Below are 21203 nucleotides of genomic sequence, written 5' to 3'. Positions count from 1 at the left end.
CTTTCCTCTTGGACGGCTGCTTTGGCTGATTGCCCTGTGTCACTTTGCCACTACCTAAACTAAGATGAATGGCCTGATTTTCACCAGGCTTTTAGGGACACAATTCATCGCCCTATAGTTTCCTGTTTATAAGACTCTAGGAGAACATTCTCACAACTTAGCCTAAGTACCAATTATTTACATCTATCCTGAACAATTTCTTTATATTGCATTTATGAGTGCAGAATAAAATTGGTGACCCCTGTATTTGATGCATTTTATAGTAACTCCTCTTTTCCGTCTACTCTCTTTTCCCTTTTAATCTGATTTCTTCATATGCCTATTTCATTTTACCTTCAAAGTTAAAAGCACATTAAATGAAATGAAAGTCACATCTAGTTTTTTAACCAATAAATTTGCTGTATTTTCTTTTTAAACTGCTTTGTTATTTTGATAACTATCGTATTCTTGAATTTTTACAGTAGTGCTCCCATCAAAGATGCCCGTGAAAGCTTCAGCTTGAACAGGACTTCTCAGTTTGTAAACAAAACATGGCAGAGAAAAATCAGGTCTGAGAGGCAGCAGACTTGACTCAGACACCCTTATCACACATCCTTCATTAAAAATCTCACTTGACTAATCTTACTTTCAAATGCCATGAACACTGTCACAAATCACTTACAGTTTCCAGAACAAAGAATCTGTTCTGAGGAATATGCAATAATGATTTGGACACCCTCCTGAATTTTTATTTCCTTGGTATAGGATTTCTGACAAGCTATGCTTAATGGAGAAAGGAGTATCTAATAAAGCTGAAGTGCAACAATTGACTGTAGTGCAAATAGAATTTCCCAGATGACCTATTTCCACCACATTTATTTTTCTTTTTCTAAAAATTGTGCATTGGCTATTAGATCTAAATGTATAACATGGCCTTTAATACTCTTCAGGAAGATTTTTTTTCAAGAGATGGTATATAAATTCTCTACTGTCTCTGTTTCCTCTGGCCAGCAGCTCAGTCACATGGTTGATAAATGAGCTCAGGCTGGTGTTAGAGTTTAACTGCCAATGAATCTCACTTTACTGCAGTATTTATAAAAGCTTTTAAGTATATAGTTAAGAGAAAGTGTTTGCATGGATTGCAATCAATATTTCTTAACATGATATAGAGGATCCAAGTCTTCAGATCCAAGTTCTGTTTTCAATACAATTTTTGACAGAGAAATTTGATTTATTTAATCAGGAAGAATTTTCATGTTAAAAATGCTTCCTATATGTTTTTACTGTTGTTAACATTGTGATGTTTGGTGTTTTGACTTTTTTTTCCACACACCTTCCTTTGGATACAAGGGATACTCCCCACACACACAACCTGGGAGTTTGGGTTCAGAAACCTGGGTCACAAACAATTACCATTTTAAGACCAAAGAACTGTGTTTTCTATTAAGCCTATAGAGAAATTAGCAATGTTTTATAACAGCTGTGAGAATTTCTGCATGACCTCATCTGTTTGTAGTTCTGACACTTCAAATAACAAATTGGTAAACAATGTTGGCTTCAGAGGCCTTTTCAGTGTGTGCAGACATGGCCTTTGACAAAGAAGAGTCTTTGACAGAAATGGGCTCAGAGGTGGCCCAGGTTAGAGAGCAAATGAACATTCTTACTCCTAGAAATAAACTAGAGAGTAACTTCAGCTGTACAATTCATCTCTTTTCACTTTGGCCAGTTAGAATTTGAGTTCTACTAGGAGCTCTTTAATAACTGCCTGTGTTAAACCAGCGAAGTAGACTACCGGGTTCAACATCGCTCCGCTCCCATCTGCAGTAGGGTGGAGAAGTTATCAACGGTGGCATAGTGACAGCAAACGAGGCATGACAATAGGTTTTGGAACCAGTTCAGCTGCGAATTGGTTATAGGAAAATCATTTAGTATTTCTTAGCTTTAGGTTCCTTATCTCTAAAATAATCTTTCTCACATACCTGCCAGAAAATACAAAATAAAAGTAATCAGTAGATGGTAAGGGATTAGCAAGAAGTCTAGGTGTTAAATTCAACCTATAGTCTATTTTGTAAACAGGTTTATTGGAACACAGTCATGTCATTAGTCGACCAGAGATTGATTTTTTTAAGGTCTGCTTTATTCAGACAGTCACATTTTAAAAGATCTGTCTTACATATTGTAAGCATATTATATAGGGACTGTAAACAAACTCAGTCTTCAATAGAAACTTTTATGACAAGAGAAGGAAATATATAGCATAGTGGATCTTTTACAAAGAGAATTTATCAACCTCTGGACTACATAATATGGAGTTATCATCTATAAAAAATAATCTTAAAAGCAAAATCTTTGGGGTGATCAGATTCCACAAAGAACAATGTAAGACATATATTTAACTATTGTGAGGCATGCTGCACTAGTTTGTTACTTACAAATTGTAGCCAAAACATTAGCATTTGCAAATAATTTTCTTATACTTTGAATTACTGTAGGCTCAAAATGACTGATTCCATAACATTACTTGCATTTGCATGAGAATGCAATTTTAAAGTGAACATGGTGACACCTATGTGCAATAACAGCACTCCACTTGGGAAACTAACTTATAATTGTAGGTTGGAGGTAACCTAAGTTACATAGTGAATTCCAGGCCAAAATTATCGATATAGCAAGATTTTTCTCAAAATAGTGGTGATAATGATAATAATAATATAATTATCAAAGAGACCAATAGAAAGGAGACTGACATTCAGTGTCCTAGGTACCACCTCATCCCTAGCTTTGTCAAGATATTTACAACTTGTCTTCTCACATGTATCTCAGAAACTACTTAGGATTGTTTTTGCAGGTCAGAGAATATACAGATAAAATCATATTAAATAATATAGAATTATATCATCTTAGTAGAAATCTTACAACTGCAGTCAGAACACTGATTCTAAGATTAAAAAAACACCATCTCTCTCAGTGCAGTTTCTTCAATTCTTCCATGCATCTTTACCTGGATCTATGATATGTGAACATCTTTGCTTAACCATGATCAAGGCAGGAAGAAGAAATATGCCAAAATGGATCTTGCTCTTGTTCATAACTCTCTTTTTATTGAAATCATTACTTTTTTACTACTTGGTTAAATTTGCTTAAATAATTGTAAAAGTTTATACATGCACATACACATTAAAATTCCAGGAAGACACCTCTTTTATTTATTAGCCAGAACAGTTCCTTGGCCAACCCAAGAATGACACTTGCACAGTGACAGATAGCTGTTAATACCTTATTTAGCCAATCATAATTCATCCCTTGAAAGAAGACACACTAACTAGAGCTAAGAAAAGAAAAGAGGAATGAGTTTTTCATGAAGTTTAATAGTGTCTACAGATAGAGTAACTTGAGAAATGGTTCAAAGGGATTTCACATGGAAGAAGTCTTAAAAATTTTAAGAAAAATGTATTTCCTAAGAAGTACTAAATTATTTTGAGATATTCTGCAACTCAAATATAGACCAGGACTTCTTGAACTTTCTCCACTTGTCATTTCTTTTAACCTAATATATTATTATGAAACAAATAAGTTTATTTAAAACAGTAACATATAATTTTACCATTTATTAATGTTGCTAGGAAATTTGTATGCAACTTTAGACAGAAATGGAGTTTTTTCCTACCTAAATACTTGAAAAATCTTGACTGGATATTTAATATTTCAGGGCATAGAGCATCTTGAATATTTTTCAGAATTAATCAATATTTTGATTGCAATGAGCATCAAAGTTGAACATGCCACTCTACACAGCTGTATAGTATAAAATAGTATCACATATTTATAACAATTTTAGAAATTTTTGGAAATTCTGTCCTAATCCAAAAATAAATTTTATTTAATTTTTTTAATGAAACTTGTCAGTATCTTAAACAGCAGTTTTGAAAATCAAATGTTGTCACTCACTTCAAAGACATGTTAATTTAGTACTTACGGAGTAACTATCAGCTATTGAACATTGTTAAGCAAAGATGTACAGACATGATAGAAACATTAGGGACATATGGAAGAGTTAAAGAAACTGTACTCATAGCTATTGCATTGTTTATCTTAGCTTCAGTGCAAAGGAATGATCAGAAAATAGTTAAAAGTCTTTGTTTTCTTTTTTTCTTTTCTTTTTGATTTTTTTGAAACAGGGTTTCTCTGTGTAGTTTTGGTGTCTGTCCTGGATCTTGCTCTGTAGACCAAGCTGGCCTCGAATTCACAAAGATCCGCCTGGCTCTGTACCCCCAATGGTGGGATTAAAGGCATGTGCCACCACCGCCTGGCTAAGTCTTTGTTTTCTGTAATTAAACATACATTGCCTCAGAGTAGAAAACTTTCTATGTGCAATAAAAAGCACTGCAATTTATAATATACTACAGTCTTAAAACTGAGTCTTTGAGTTTCAGGCAGTGTACACTGCTATTGTAGTGTGATGGCAGATGCATTGTAAAATGCCCACATTAGGTATCAAGAACCAATTTGTAGTGAAGGCATACCATACAACATAAACTCTCACTACCAGAATAACTTAAGATTTATTATGCATATTCTTTTGTGTTAGGCTGGCTTTTTGGAGCCCATTACCTATGGTGGGACACCTTGCACAACTTTGATGCAGGGTGAGAGACTTGGACCTACCTCAACTGAATGTACCAGGCTTTGCTGACTCCCCATGGGAAGCCTTACCTTTTCAGAAGAGGAATGGAGGGTAGGTTAGGGGAAGAAAGGCTGCGGGGGAGTGGGAGGAAGGATGAGATGGGGATGTGGGGTTGGTATGTAAAATGAATAAAAAATTTCTTAATAAAAAAAGATTTATTATGTAGTTGATTTTGAATTAATTTTTAGTTGTTAAAGATTAAGAAATATTTTAATGTTGTTAAATTATTCATAACTCCCCATATTGGATTATGACTTTTAAGTTAAAGTCTCTAGGTCACTAATCAATGAAATGTACTAGTGCAGAATTTATCAACCAGGAAACTTCTTTAACAGCTCCTTTGGCAAGAGGGTCTAAGATCAAGCATGTTAGTGTGATTATTTAATCTTGGCAACTTGGTACAATTTAGTCGACATGGAAACAAATACTTAGATACGTTTGTAAAGAATTATCTAGATCAGGTCAATAGATGTTGGAAAATCCACAGTAATATGAGTGGTACCAATCCATGAGTTGGATCCCAGAATTAAATTAAAAATAGAAAATGAGATGAGTACAAGAACCCATATCTTTCATTTTCCTGCAGCCTCACATTGTTGCTGCCATGACTTCAATGCAATGATGGACTGTGACTTCAAACTAGGACCCAAAATAATCCCTCCTTTAAATTGTTCTTGTCACAGCAACAAGGCAGTAGCTAATGCCATTGCGGAAGTGTTGCAGATCTTATCCTCACACCTACATTTCTTCTACGTTAATTGGTTTAAGAGTGTCTGGTGAACCTCATCCAACTACTGAGGGATCTGGATGCAGAGATCCATGACTAGGCCCCAGGTGGATCTCTGGGAGTCCAATTAGCGAGAATGAGGAGGGTTTATATGAGCGAGAATTGTTGAGACCAAGGTTGGATAAAGCACAGGGACAAATAGCCAAACGAACGGAAACATATGAAATATGAACCAATGGCTGAGGGGTCACCAACTGGATCAGGCCTTCTGAGTGGGTGAGACAGTTGATTGGCCTGATCTGTTTGGGAGGCATCCAGGCAGTGGGACCAGGTGCTGTGCTCATTGCATGAGTCGGCTGTTTGAAACCTGGGGCCTATGCAGGGTCGCTTGGCTCGGCCTGGGAGGAGGGGACTGGACCTACCTGGACTGAGTCTACCAGGTTGATCTCAGTCTGCAGGGAAGGCTTTGCCCTGGAAGAGATGGGAATGGGGGGCAGGCTGGGGGGGGAAGGTGAGGGGGGCGGGAGGGGGGAGAACAAGGGAATCTGTGGCTGATATGTAGAACTGAATTGTATTGCAAAATAAAAATTAAAAAAAAAAGAGTGTCTGGTGAATCTTTGAGATAAAGCACATCCTAAGTTTTGTTTTCTTTGATTTGCATATTTACAAGAGTTTACTTGTGCTTATAGGCATAGAAACTCTGTGGAAAATGATCTAGATTATAGTCCCTAAAGTTGAGTTTAGAAAGTATATCTTTAACAACTGGTGATAGAATATATCAACTGCAGAGTGCATAATGGACTTTCTCGTGATTATATATCTGAGCTCCAAATTTCCTCTGCTGCCTATTGTATAGAAATGCTAGGGATAATGAAAATGCCCAGTGACTTCAGACACACTATTAACTGGAAAAGGGAGTCGTTAGGATTGTGAAACACTTTAAGTATTGCATACAAACACAAACATAGTCCTCTGCTAGGTTACTAGAAGCCTAGCAATTCTTAAAGCACAAACCTGTTCTGCCTTGTTATCTTAAAGTCCCATCTTTGATTCTCTGGGTTAGAATTAGAAGAGAGGAAGATAAATGGTTAAGGTTCAGATGCCTTACTTCTAAAACTATATTTTTAGTTTTCAAAAATTTCATTTCTTTTTCTTAGATTGAGCTGTTCCTCTTGGTCCCCTCCTCCACCCCAAGCCCTGTTTGTTATCTGTTTCTGCTTCACAATACTGCAATTGGAAATAACATGCATTTTGGAATTTAATAATCTAGTCTCAAATCCTATTTTTATGTGAGCTAGCTATCCTTCCTCATTTATAGAATGCAAATAACACTTATCTCAAAATAATGTACTTGAGAATTATATGCTAAACATATAAATTGTGTGTCATCCATTTAGACTGAAGTGTTTGCTGCTTTCCATATTATTTGATCTATAGCTATGAAGAATGATAAGAAACATTTACTGAGAGTTGATGGCTTTCCAAGCATTGTGTTAAATGCTTTATACTAATTATGTCATTTAATGTTCATTAGACATTGGTGGGTAGGTGTTATTACTAGCGCCAGAGGGCTTATGTAGCTAAATATTCTCACAGATACAAATTCTCTACCAGATTTCCTGGTGCAAAACCTCAGCAACTAGATCTCTATAGAAAAAAAAAGAATTGTCAAAAATGTGGTTTTTGTAGTATCTAAATTTTATATGAACCTATGGCTAAACGATTTTCCTATCTTCCTTAGAAATGTAGACTGCTTTGTCTCAGATACAATGTGAGCATAACTCATGTGTTTCACTTAAGATATTTCTGTTTTTGATCCAGTGTTGGAGATGGAATCTAGGGCTTTGTGTATGTTAGGCAGGCTGTCTACCACTGAGCTATACCTCCAACCCCGTCTATGGTTTCTTAGAAGGCAGGTGGTCCTCCATTTTTCCTTTCTCTTTTCACCATCTGGTCACAGAGAATGTGTAAATGGCAGAGAATGGAAGGGCCACCATGTAGAAGTCCAGTTCTCAAATTTTCAGGCAGAAAATAGTTATTTGCCTGCCTCAGCGTTTGAGTCTAGGTAATACAACAATTTATCCTTCTTTAATGAAGATAATCATAAAAACTTTGACCAACAGTGTTTCAATTATAACTTTTTATCATCATCGTTGGGTTCATATAGCATTAGCAGCTAGCAAACTCTGTACCTTTTGGTGTGCTTTCATTTAGAAAGCCATTTTCTACCCTCCCCCTCCTTCTGTCTGTTTCAGTTCCTTCCAGAATCCCCTAATCTACTGTCTTGTCTTTTCATCATGGCATTTCCTTCCCATTAAGTCAGTGTTTTCTCTTGTCACTCTCTCCTTCCCGTTTACTTAACTTGACCTCCATCAATCCCCAAAGTATCATCCTCTTCTGTGTTATAATTAGTTTGTTTTCATTATGGGATGATACACACATATTCATGGAATGTATCTTCATGACAATGGCACCCTAATCCTATTCTCTTGAGCAATCACAATGCTCAAGAAATATGTGAAAGAAAAATAAAGGGCCAAAAGTAAAACAACAATGGCAAAAATAAACTGTGCTTTATCAGTTAACTTTCTAGCCAAGAAGAAATGCAATAAAGATTGTCTATGCATATGCTCATAACCTTCTCAAAAAGACAGAAAGAGCTAAGCAGGATATAGAGTCCATGAAGTTCAGATATTGCAGAATAGGATTTCAAAGCATATATCCAGTTTCACGTAAGTCAAGATAGATTAACCGTATGTGCACAGAATGCTTCTAAAACTAGAAAATAATGACTCTTGCATATTACCACAGGCTTTATAATGGGTGCCCCTCTTCTTTTATAAAAGGGGGAGGGTAAATAAGGGCAGTTCCCTGGGGTGGGAGATCATCTTTACATCAAATTGCTCTGCTCACAGAGTTCAACACAAGTGCCTACCTCAGAGCAGCATAGATCTGGCATTTCTCCTTTATGGTAGAATAAATACTGTATTTCATTTTTTTAATGGAGGCTTTTGGGCATGACTTGCTCTTTAAATATTAGCTTTTGTTCTTTATATGAATATAGTAAAATCCTCTGGGACTAACTTGAAACCTATGACTTGACTCATTGTTTCAAATTTTCTTGCTACACCTTTTGAGTTCTGATACCTGTGTGGAGCCATTGTTTGTGCTTCCATGGTTATATTCAGTCTAATTACATTGATTCTAGTCAGTCTAATTCTGAAAGCCCTTCAATACAGAATTATATTGATAAAACACATGTGGGTTTGAGGGTATCTCTTATCAATATAGGACATGTGGGAAGGAAAACAGCCATTGGGACAAAGTTAGCCTTTGATCAAATAAAATAAACTGGAATGTGAAAAGAATGTTACAACAGTCCTAATAGCTTTAACATCATACATTCTAGTAACAGGTAACATGAAATAGTGAATAGTCAGCTGCCTTGGTTTAGAATCTCATTCTCTTCTTGCTACTTGTCATCATGGTCAGATCATTTCTCAGAGATGAGCTTCTTTTGGGGGGAAGCAATGGTAATGATTCACAGCCATAGGCTGTGGTTTGGTGCTAAGAATAATAACCATGTACCAGCTATCAAACTGGATGCAAATAGTCACTGTTCATAATCATTGGACATGTCCCTCATTCAACTGAAACTATTAGACTGTTCTAGCTGAACAGTCAAGAGATAGCAGTGTGTGGTATGTGCCAATGTCACATTTTCTTTCCTGGTCATAGACACATGTGTGAATCATTAATGATGAAATAGTGAAGTTTCAGTCTTTAATTGCAGCATCTGGAAGAAAATACCTCTTTAGTCTTCTACCTTGCTTCAGATTACTCTCATGGTCCTTCCCCTTAGAAAGGCCTAATTATTCAATGTTTTCTTAGAGTCTAGAATGTACTCAAACACTTTGATTTAAATAGCATTTCACTGAGTCAGAAATATGGTTTTATGTGCTTGGAAACAAAGAATATCAATTGAAGCATCATGCTACTCCCAATGATTAAATAGCAGTATCAACACAGAGGCCTAGATTGTGATGATCACTGTTTATCATCATCTATATCCCAACACAAGAAAAATCAAACAAACTTGTTTCTATCACTGTATATTTTCAAGACAGTGGTGATAGATCTCTTAAAAGTATACAAAAGACTGCATGTAGACAAGTGACCACAAAGGACAAGACCTTGCCTCTTACCAACCAATGCTTGCAAAACCTCAATGAATATGCTAAGGGCTTTTTCTTTGCAAAAACAATATATAGGGTCACTCAAAAAATGTTGTATCCATGATGAGAAGAGTCAACACTGTAGTACTAGTAAACAAGTCCTAGAATGCCTATGACAAAATGCAATTGTTTCCACTTACGTCATCTAAAATTTACCTTTGATGCTTATTCTTAATATTCAAGCCCCATGGACAAATAAACTGTAGGTAGTTGCTATGATTCATACTCCTTAAAAATTCAATCCACGAGAACACAAGGCAAGAGTGAAAACTTTGAGTTGAAGAAAACAAACTAGGAATATACTAAAGCTGTGTGAAATTTCAAACAAAACTTAAAATTTCCCTTGATTGCCCACCAGAATTGATGGTACAACCTTGTTGCTGAAGACAACATACTTGTGTCACAAAATATGGAGAAATCAATTTGATACTGACTAGGAAGCTTCCTTCCTGTTGGCTATCTTTCATACTACCAGAATGTACTTTGTAGGATGCTGGGGGTAGAGGCCAGTAATCAACAGTCTTGCATAACCATGATCCTTGTGAGTCATAATTACAACTGACATAGCAAGATGTGCCCATGAAGGCAATAAAATGGTAATTTCTCATTGTAAACACTTATGTGAATTTTTCCCCTATGTCAACATCCTTAACAGTATGCAATCCTGTGTCCAATTTCCTCACCATCCACTCCATACTCCATCAATATGTTTTTCCTGAAACACAAACCTGAGTGTCCCTTGCAATTACTTAAAGTCTTTCAATGGATTTCCTTTTTCTTCAATATACAATCTCATGGTTTGAATAGTACTTGTTTGAAACCTAAAGAGTCCAAATCCAGGGTAAAAATACCTGGAAAACTAGAAGGACTGAAGGAGTCTGCTCTTGATCAATTACACTGGTTTGATGTTTATTTTTTATTTTTTTTTATATTTTGGTTTATTTTGTTGATATTGTTGTTTTCTACTTCACAAAGCTAGAGTCAACTGGGAAGATGGAACCTCAATTAAGAAAATGCTTCCAGCAGATCACTATGGCTATAATCTCTGGATCAGGGAATTAATGCCACAGCAATAGACCCTCATGATGCTTGTGATCAAAGCTCTCTCCACCATGCTTGTCAACAGGCACCAAAAAAATGAGTAGGAAAATGGGTTTCCCTGTTTATTCATGTGCCAAGTTGTTTTTTTTTTCAGAGAGAATGATTTATGAATCTTATCAACTGAAAGAGTCAGAAAGTAAGGCTCAGTAGAAGGTCAGAATTAGTATATGCATGCAAGGTATATATATATATATGTGTGTATGTATGTATGTATGTATATATATGTATGTATATATATATATATATATATGACATGAACTAAAGAATTCAGCTACGTTTTCCATTCTTCTCCATCATTACTTTCCTTCTTTTCAGCCCTCTGATGACTTGTAATTTTCCAAGTGAGTTAAATACCAGAGTTACTCTAGTTCTGCTTACATTATCCCTGAAAAATCTAATTCTTAATGTCTGGTCTATAGAGCTTGCATTCTTTCTTAATGACCCACTTTAAGCAACACTTTCTCTTGAATCACCAGCCAGAAGTAATCACTTCTCTCTTTCTATCCTCTTTAATCATTTATTATGTGTTGCTGACAGTAATCCAATTCATCTTCTATTTCAGTGTTGGCAACTCTTACCCTGAAAATATACTTAGGTACTCCCAATGAAAACATTTTCATGTTCCTTCCATATCCTTTCTGTCTGACTGAGACTCTGACATATACAAGTGCGTGCTGACACAAGTGAATCGGTTAAGCAGAACTAAAATTCCCTTGTAACAGAGTTGTTCATAAAGTGAGGTAGACCCATATGTATTCATTTCCAAACAGGTTATGAATGCTCAATCCATTACAGAGAATGAAGTAACTACAGCAAAGAAGAGAATGTTGGCATCTTATGAGAGGAAAATGTAAAACATAAAATCTCCCTCTCGTTCTCTTTTCTCAGAGGAGGCTAGAATATGGAAATCCATCAAGCTTTAGTGCCTAGGCTGCTATTTATATATCTCCCTCTTGTGGTAATTAGAGAGACTTCATTTTCTTCAACAGTAGTCAGAATCTAATAGAAACAAGATGCATTTCATTTTTTAATAAAACCTCCAACATTCGTATGATTTGAAGTATATATTCCAGCAAGTTTTGGCCATGTCTCTTTAAGACTTTAGTCATGAACATAGATAAAAGGAATATATATTTAAAATTCTGATGGGTTCTTTCCCCTCAGTGACTTCTGTTACTTGATTTTTTTTTCTTTATCAGTAAAAACAGATATTTTAATAAAGATGCAGGGCAGATGTCAAATATTTTAGGACATGAAGATTCTTTCATAGAATATTTTTTCTTTCAAAATATAACATGCTTTAATTATTCCCTTTGAAAACTGTACCATCTAGACTGACTAGTATATTGGATTTGCCTCTATTGATGGCCTTTGAAATTGATCACAGGATAATGTTTTGGCTTCTCCTTGGGGAAGGCTATTTCTTGTGCTCTCAGTATGCCCTCCACAGTTATAAATTACTGCACAATAACCTCTGCCAATCTAGAATCTCCTTGCTCTGTCTGAATGTACTTACTTTATTTAAGGTTTCCACTTACAAATATTTATTATCCACCATGATGAAGAGACCTTTCAGTACAGAAATGAAATAAACCAAGAGATTTTGCTCAAATGGCTTATAATCTAAGGTAGGTGATAAGCTATGTGCCTAATAACTACAATATTGAGAAATACTGTAAAGAAATAGACAAAGACAAAATTCCATGGTTCTTTCTTTGTTAGTTTACTTTTATGTCTATTGTTGTTTTCCCAGCACGTGTGTGCTTTTGTCCTTTGTTCTATGAAGTTCCTCACCTCCTGGTTGGAAGCCACCATGTGGCTTTTGGGAACTGAACCCTGGTCTTCTAGAAGAAAAGCTAATGCTCTTAACTGCTAAGCCATCTCTCCAGCCCAAAATTTAGTGGATCTTATTATGAATAGAAGATCATATACAAGTTAATTTTTTATATTTTGGTCTCTTATTTTATGTTTTAAAGTATAAAATATAGAATGTTTTTTGAAATGAAAACAGTTTATAGAATTAATCAACCACATGAATTACAGGTGAATATATTTTTCACATTTATCTAAATTAGTCCTATGTAGTACTTTTCCTGAGATTATAATTATTTCCCTTTTTCACTGTTCTTCCTCTGAACCGTCCTATATATAAAAGCCTTGCTCTCTCTCTCAAATTCATGATCTTTTAAAAAATTGTTCTCAGCATTTTTTAGACGTCTGTCTTCGGTTTGGGCATCCTGAGCTTTCATGACAAAAGCATGACCACTGATGTCATTGTTATCCTCATGTTTGGGCGAGAGTGTTGGCGATATGTCATCGGAGTGGCTCCTTTGACATTTCTAGAAAACACAATCTTATAGGCAATTTTCTCTGACTCTAACAATACTTCCAACCACTCTTGCACAGTGGTCCCTGAGCATTGGGTGCAGGACTTGTGCCTTAGCTGTATCAGTTAAGACCGAACTCAACAACCCTGCATTTTGAGTTTTACTGTTCTCCAAAGGTCGGGTACAAATTCATGAAAAACCTTCTTGCCTGTGGCCTTGTGTGCCCCAGCTCAGGCCCGAGCTACACTCAGCCAGTTGTGGTGGCACTCGCCGGTAGGATTTGCTGAAGGAGGTGGAGGCATGAGGATCCCGAGTTTGAGGCCAGCCTAGGAGGCTTGGGAGAAGCTTCGGCCCCAGGTGGAACCACAAGCAGTGGTGGGATCATGGAGTCAGAGGCTGCTGCTCCACGTTGCTGGCTCCTTCTCATCGCGTTGGTAACTTTGGTGATGCTGCTACCTGGGACAGAGGGTTTACTGCTGCTTGTTCAGAGAATTGCCAGGACCATCTTGTTACAAGAAAGCTTGGGCAAAAGTCAGTTTGGAAAAGTTTGGCAAGACAAATGGTGGGGAGAAATTGCTGTGAAGATATTCTCTTCCAGGGAAAAACATTCATGGTTCCGAGAGACAGACATTTATCAGACTGTGATTACTCCAAACTACAGAGGAGGCACAAAAAAAAAAAAAGTCTTCAGGGAACCATGACACCTAACAACAGCTTTGAAATCTTCAAAAAGACAGGATCCCACAACAACAATTCCACATGGACTATGGTAAAGTCACTAAGCTGATTAACACCACGGAAAGATCAGCTCTGGACTACAATCTACTCAGGACAATTTTGAGATGGCTAGCTGAGATGATCCAGCCTGACAGACTACTTGAACAAGGACTTGAAAGAAGCCCTGCACTTTCTCATTATGCAGCGACTGGACAAATGATACAGGACTTGACAATTAACCCCAAAATTTTCTTTTCAGAATCCCCTAAAGATGCCTTCACCTTATAAAGAGGAAGTAATTTTAAGAAAATGACACCCACATTCCCAAGAGGTGGGATGGGAGGTTTTTGGTCGTTTAATGAGTTTTGGATATTGTCATTGTTTACAATAGTTGGTTACAAGTTGTTAATTGTTAATGGTCAAAAAAAAAAGCTGAACATGGAGATTAGATTCAGAGGTTTTGTTTAAAAAAAAGAAAAAGAAAGAAGAGAATATAGATATGAGGTAGATCATTGACTCTACTCTGAAAAAAAAAAGATAAAAAAATAATAGGATAAATGGATAGATCACTGAATCTACACTAAAAAGAAAAAGGAGAAGATATAAAAATGACAAAAGGTAGATTACTGAATCTATTATGAAAAGAAAAAATACTTTTAAAAAGGAACTACTTGTTTTAAATAAGATAAGTAATGAAAAATTTTTTGTCTGAGTTTATCAAATGTTACTGGACTGGACATTGTTAATGTAATTTTTGACTGTATATATTGTATATACTTTTTGGATAGTTTTTCTTGTATTAGTTATAAGCTTTTTTAATTTTACACAAAATAAGGGGAAATGTGGTGGTATTATGTTCCCCAAAATAATGTGCATCCTAATAAACTTACCTGGGGTCAGAGACAGAACAGCCACTAGATACAAAGGCTAGAAAATGGTGGCACTCACACCTTTAATCCTAGCATTCCAGAGGTAGAAATCCCTCTGGATCTCTGTGAGTTCAAGGCCACATTGGAAATAGCCAGGCATGGTGACTCACACCTTTAATCCCAGAAAGTGAGCCTTTAATCCCAGGGAGTGATGGTAGAAAGCAGAAAGGTATATAAGGCGTGAAGACCAGAAACTAGAAGCATTTGGTTGGTTAAGCATTTGGCTGGTTAAGCTTTTAGGCTTTTGAGCTACAGTTCAGCTGAGACTCATTCTGGATGAGGACTCAGAGGCTTCCAGTCTGAGGAAACAGGATCAGCTGAGGAACTGGCAAGGTGAAGTAGCTGTGACTTGTTCTGCTTCTCTGATCTTCCAGCTTTCACCCCAATAACTGGCCTCAGGTTTGATTTTATTAATAAGAACTTTTAAGATTCCTGCTATATCTGGAATCTGTCTGTTCAAAAAAGAAGTTTCCTTGGTGTAGCCTGATAACTATGCTTATCTGTGGGTATAAATATAAATATTTAGAATGTAGTTAAAAATTGTACTGGCTTATTAAAATGGTGGTTATAAGCTCTCTTCCAAGATTCATGACTTCACTAACCATGTGTTTTGTCTAGGTTTCCACTACTAGGTATGGTCTACCTCTTATTGAATCAACCTTAAGTTCAAGTGAAAAGCTTTGGTTACAACCTAGGTATGTATGTGTCCCAGTACTTCACCCTCAGGGTTACCATGCCACTCTGGTTGTTGTGGTATACAGGCATCAAAGTTGGGTTTAGCCTATTTGTTGCATGGCAAGTTACGGCACCATGAAAGCTAGCCCCCTGGGAGGAACATTTCAGGTCAGATCTGACTCAGGTGCAACGTATAAAGTGCAATGTATCTCAGGAATAAGGACTTACTTTCCATCTCTGAGAGGCAGGAAAACCAAAAGTAATGGTCTACAATGTCTGGGAGTCTCTTGGACAACCCTGAACAATGACTTAAAAGAGAACTCTAATGCCTGGTGCTGAGAGTTTTTGTGAGATCCTCTATGGTTCTTGTGGAAAGTCTTTGTCAGCCCCAATGGGAAAATTCAATTAAACAATATATGTATATGTACACACAGATTTATGTGTATTATAAGTACTCTTAGTAGACAATCAGTAGTTTGATTCCTATAACATTTTGAAACATCCTTATTATTTTATCGTCTTTCTTTATTTCTTATGTATTTATTTCTCTCCCATAAATTATGATTAAAGCCCACCATTTCTTCACTCCACTCTCCAGATCTCTTGTGTACTCTATTTGCCCCTCTCTCTTGGTGCTCTCCTCCTTAAAATTGTACCTTTTCATTTTCCTGGAATCTGCAGCTACTCCAGACTATATACTCAAGATTTTTGTGATGAGATCTGGGCATATAGACTTCTTTTTTTCATTATGTGTCCAATACTGACAGAGCAGATTGGGGCAGAAGATAGGATATATGGATGTGTTGGGCCTAGAAGTTGGGTGTTTTAGGTCAAATGAATGTTAGGTGGACATAGGGGTCTGGATTAATGTGCAGAAAACGCATTCTGCTGCAAGCCTAGAGTTCAGAAGTATATCTGAGGATAAAGTGTGTTCAAGGTGGGAATGATCAAGTGAACTCATTCAGCTAGACTGTGAAGAAAAATGTGTAGGTTCTGGCTGGGTGGAGAAGTTAAATATGATGTGGGAGGCACCTGTGATCAAGGGCAGGAAGAGTAGGTTCTGGAAGAAGCCTAGAGGTTGGTTGTGGCACAGGTAGGCATGGCCAGCCCAGACTGGGCACTGGGTGTTGGACCTGAAGTAGAACTAGGGCCTTGGGGATGAGTCATAGATGGGAAGATCAGGAACTTACCCATCTAACCCCTGGAGAAGGATATGCTTTGTAAGATACATTTTTTTTCTCTTTTGATGTTCTATAATACCCTTTTGAAAGACTATTCCAAATGTCCTAGGTACACACCTTCCTTCATTAAGATCAATGCATTAAGAGTTTAAGAGATAAAAAGATCATTTTATAAATGACAGAGTAGAGATCAGGACGACTTTGCAAAGGAATTGAGCAGTTTAATAATGAACAATTTCAGGAAATAGGACTGAACTCTCCAATACCTACCGAGACAAGACAGATAATGTAAATAAATAATGCAATTAAGTCCAGCTGCTGAGGACCATATCTGAGAACCATGGTCAATCAGATAGCACTTGTTACTAATATATGGAATTTTCATTTCTCAGCCCCAGTGAACATTCCATACAGAATAGCAATACTATCATTTCTCAAAGGTGTCATAAATTCCCATTTTCTTCCAGTGGCTATTAATTCAAAACAATTTAAAGTACTATGTAGATACATAGAACCTTAGCAAATCAAACACAAACATCTGACCTCTAGGCCATTGAGCTGCACTCTTTCACACTCTGTGCTTGTCTTAGTAGCACATGCAAACTTCTAAAAGTTCCTTCCATTTCAGTAAAAATGATAAAAAAAAATAGATGTTACACTATAATTCAAGTCTTACAGTACTGTGGGAGCACAGAGGAGAGAAATACATTTCTAAAGGATTGTGTAAACTTGCCAAGAGAAAGCAAAATATGAGTCTAATGTGGAATGGATACTCATTTTCAAGGTATGTGAAGACAGATAAGCATAATGATCAGATAAGCAAAAGGATCAGATGTGAAGAACACCGAAATACAACGGTGGCCTCACCAAAGTCAGAAACTCTACCAGGATAAGAGATTTCTCTGTTTGGGTTTAGCCAGTATTCTCCAAGAATGAATACAAAAGAGTCTTCCAAAATTATCTTTGACAAACTAGAAGGTACAAAGATCTGACTTATACTAACATTAAATAGATTTCCTTATTTATCAATAGGAATTGTAATTTTCAGACAGGCACTTAAATACAATATGCAGTAGCAATATTCTTAGAATAAGAAGAAAAAAATGAAATCTCCTTTTGAAAGCCAAACATACCCATTTTAGTTTGGTTTCTTTGCTGTGATGAACACCATAACTAAAGTCATTCTAAGTATATAAAGGCTTTGTTTCAGCTTATACTCCTAAGAACAAGTCATCCCTGAGGGAAGTCAGGGCAGGAACCTGAAAACAGAGAGAGAGACTGCTTACTGGCTTGTTCACTAACTCTTGCTAAGTTATCTTTCTTATACAGTCTGAGTGCACCTGCTCAGGGGTAATGCTACCCACCATGGCTAGGCCCACCCACTTAAATCATCAATCAAGAAAATTCCTCACAGACAGAGCCACAGGACAATCTGATCTAGGCGAGTCCTCAAATTAGGTTTTCTCTTCCCAGGTGACGGAGGATTTTTTTCATATTGTCAACAAAAACTAATTGGCATAATATCTAAACTTCAACTATACATGGGCAATGAATTCTAGTAATAAAATAATCATTTCTTGGCTATTCTCTTCCATTTATCCTTTTGTGCTTTTTTCTTTTTTTTTTTAATTCTCTGATCTAATTGTCTCTATTTAAAAGAAAAAAGGAATCATTAGGAAAGAGCACAACAATTGGTTCTCCAGTGTCAAATGGCTCCAAAATAAATAAATGTAACATTACACAGACTGAACAGGATATATTTAGGAATATAAATGTATATATATACACATATATACATGTAATAACAAGTAGCATAAGAAGACAAAAACACCATGAGTTTGAAGGAGAGCAATGAAGGGTATATTAGAGGGCATAGAAGGGGGAATGGGAAGAGAGAAATGTAATTATAAGCTCAAAAATACAATAAATAATAAAAATAATTTTAAATATCAAGCTACACATCTACTTGTCCACACATTACCAGCATTCAGGTGGCACCTCAGATCCAGTGGTGAATTCATGTTTCCGAGAGTTCACCTATCATATTTGATTTTACCACTACTGTGAATACAGTGAATAAGTGAAACATTTCAAATTCAAGAGGACTGATGCTTCAGACTGCCTTGACCATAAAGGATATTGAATTATAACCCTCTTTTCACAGAGGCTGATACTTAAAGGTGAGTACAGTTTATTCACTTACACTGTAGACAATAGTTCTCAGCTCTAATAGTACTAATACAACTAAATACTTTCTAAGAAATGACATGATTTCAAAATGCTTGACTTCAAGCAATGGAGTTTAAAAATTCCTATTAGTTTGTTCTTGGACCAAGAAAGTCTAAGTCTCTCTCTCTCTCTCTCTCTCTCTCTCTCTCTCTCTCTCTCTCTCTCTCTCTCTCTCTCTCCCTCTCTCCTTCCCTCCCTCCCTTTCTCCTTTCCTCCCTCTCCCCACTATCTCTCTGTGTCTATAAACCAGAGACCAATGTCTGGTTTTGTTTATTTTGTTTTCAGCTAGTCTTTCACTGGACCTGGAACTTGCCATTTCCTGTCTCTTCTCCCAGCAGCTCTGTGGTTAGAGGTCAACACTACCTTGCCAGACTTTCCCGTGAGTTCTGGAAACCCTGGGACAGCAGTCACTTTACCCACTGATCATTACAACAATCCCCCAATCATCCATTTCAAGATTTACAAATCTCATTCAGAAAAATACTTTTCTCTATCTAACCTAACCTACCTAACCTCACATGTGCATGACACTCTGAAATTTCCCTCAATGTCTTAGACTAAATATGTAATGACAAACTTTTGACCTGAAAATTAGTATTTCATGATACATCATCCCCAATACTAGAATTTCTCAAACAAATCATCCCATATGGATACCTTCCCTTGATGCATGTGAACATATTAGATGCACAGTGCGTCAATTGTTTACAAGCCTTTTTGCCTGTGCACTATTGCTATCACCCGACACATAGGAAAAATAGAGACATCCTTATTGTGGTCAACAACTCAGATTTATTGACATACTGTGACCAAGAGTTCCCATTTTTTAAAATGCTGGGCTCAGTTAGAAGTAGCAGCTCCTTGTGCTTTGACGAGTTTGGAGATCCGCCTGTGGAACAGCGCACAGTATAAGTCAATATTTAAAAATTTGACCCAATAAGTTGCAGTGGGACTGACTATATATACCTCCTTAGTGTGTTCTGTGACTCTGCTCATTATAATCCTGTGTTCTACACTGATCTTTGTAGCTGTTTTCAAATATGGCCATTTTCCCCTATATAAGTTATATATAGTTAAATGTTTTCTATGAATCTAATAAATGAGATCTAGTCATTTGTTAGAAACAAAAAAAAGTTATAAGGGCTGAAATTCTACTTGAAACATCAACATATTTGGGGGTAGAACAAGCTTAAGGTACAGAATGCCTACTAAAGGCAAAACCAATTCTCTTCTCATGTTGAGTCTCCAAAACTATTTTACAAATATTTTTGTTAAAAAATTAATCTTCCACTACCCCCAAGACAAAGCTATTCCAAGCACTTTCTCCTTTCGTGTGGTTTATGGAAAAAATTCAACACATGTATTTCTCACTTATTTAAACCTATATTATTACACTGTTTAAGGACACGTTGTCTCATAGCCAAAACTCTGACATTCTGAATAAATATAAATCAGTGTTGAAGAGTGAGAACTTGTCTAAAGCCTAGCTTTTCGTGTCTAATTAAGGTCATGTTGTGAAGCCAGAACCCTCCCTAGGACAGTTTGTATGGCAAATTCAACCCATATGTGGCCTGAGAGCTAAGAGCAGCTTTTGTATTTTTAAAATAATATTAAATAATAAATAATACAGAGAATAATATATAACACTAAATGTATAATCTACAATCCTAAAATATTTACTATTTGGCTTACTGCAGAAAAAGTATTCTAACCTTTAATCGAGGGGGAAAAAAAGCCCTCTCTGGTTCTCAGAGCATTATGAAAATTCTCAACACAGTTCATGACCACTCATGTTTACAAAGTAAACTGTAGTAGAAATAATTCAAAAGGGAAGAAAGCTGTTATTCATTTGAATTTGTGGTGCATTTTGTGTATTATCTTAGCCTGAGTGTGCCCAGATGTGGCCAATGAGACAAAAATTAAAGTTCAAGAGGTTTTGTCTAGAAGGTAAACCCAGGATACACTGATAGAAGAGGGGCATGATAAGTAGGATGGTAAGAAGCCAATAATTGGTGCATTATAAAGTAAAATTCACAAGGTGAGTAAATGCATTTTAAATTTGAAGATGGATTTCAGTATAAGACAGATATTTCCGATCATGTTGGAACACAGATAATAGCCAGGCATGGTCAGCCACAGTCTCTAGGGAGCACACTGTAGACAGTTATATAACAGCTATTAGAAGAGTTGGATGATGCTTAAATATTCATAGCTCTAATTGCAAATCAGAACGAGGTACATAGCAGGAGAGGAAAATCTAGAGTCCACTCCAGAGGAACTGGTGGGTCAATTTGAGGTTTAAGTAACATCTAATCCCACGGAGTATTAACCCCAGATACTGGGAGACACAACTCAAAATAGATAGGTTTAAAAATTTCACATGTTACTTTCAATAACAAACATTTTCAAGGGTAGAAAA

At 36.5% G+C, this 21203-nt stretch overlaps 1 pseudogene; it reads left to right on the top strand.

The window, feature by feature from the left end:
• The first annotated feature begins 1563 nt into the window (after positions 1-1563).
• LOC131904791 (large ribosomal subunit protein eL13-like) overlaps positions 1564-21203 on the top strand; it is a 59306-nt pseudogene continuing 39666 nt past the window's right edge.

This window comes from Peromyscus eremicus, chromosome 2, assembly GCF_949786415.1.
Source record: "Peromyscus eremicus chromosome 2, PerEre_H2_v1, whole genome shotgun sequence".
Classification (NCBI taxonomy): domain Eukaryota; kingdom Metazoa; phylum Chordata; class Mammalia; order Rodentia; family Cricetidae; genus Peromyscus; species Peromyscus eremicus.
Note: the sequence above shows the minus strand (reverse complement) of the source record. Positions and strands in the feature narration are given on the sequence as shown.